The 485-nt window shown below is 33.4% G+C and overlaps 1 protein-coding gene across 1 annotated transcript in view; it reads right to left on the bottom strand.

Moving 5' to 3' along the window:
* Positions 1-235: 235 nt before the first annotated feature.
* Positions 236-485, bottom strand: part of tgfbr2a (transforming growth factor beta receptor 2a) — a 26,849-nt gene continuing 26,599 nt past the window's right edge. Inside the window, exon 8 of the mRNA XM_066666941.1 lies at positions 236-485. This exon is cut by the window's right edge and continues 1,254 nt beyond it. The gene's annotated coding sequence lies outside the window, so the exon portion shown is untranslated.

The following is a 485-nucleotide window of genomic DNA, read 5'->3' as shown; positions in this document are numbered from 1 at the left end:
GGGAAGTGCTTTCGGATTTTTAATAAATGTTGAGTTTGCTCACCCCCTCAGGCCATTTAATCACAAACAGCCCTCGTTTCCTTCCACCCAGAAGAGTAATTAAGTGGAGAGTGGCCTAGATGTTCAGTTGCCTGTAGAGGGCAGTGTATGACAAGTCACAGACGTTACACAGGTAAACATTATTAAAATAAATAAAAAGAGAAATACAGTAAATACACATTAAATTTATTGTGGATACTTAATAATTCAGAGAAAATACTGAATAATTTACAACAGGATACTGAATAAATCATACTGGACACTGAACAGTTTCTAGTGAATACTGAATGATTTATGGCAGATACCAATTTAAAACAGACATTAAATATAATAACAAAACTGTATCAGTACGATAATCACTGAATATTTCACAGTATTTATAAGCACTTACTGCTCAATCATTTTACACATTTCCTGATTAAACCACTGGGAAACTCCGATTATTT

Source organism: Hoplias malabaricus, chromosome 4 (assembly GCF_029633855.1).
Source record: "Hoplias malabaricus isolate fHopMal1 chromosome 4, fHopMal1.hap1, whole genome shotgun sequence".
NCBI classification, from domain to species: domain Eukaryota; kingdom Metazoa; phylum Chordata; class Actinopteri; order Characiformes; family Erythrinidae; genus Hoplias; species Hoplias malabaricus.
Note: the sequence above shows the minus strand (reverse complement) of the source record. Positions and strands in the feature narration are given on the sequence as shown.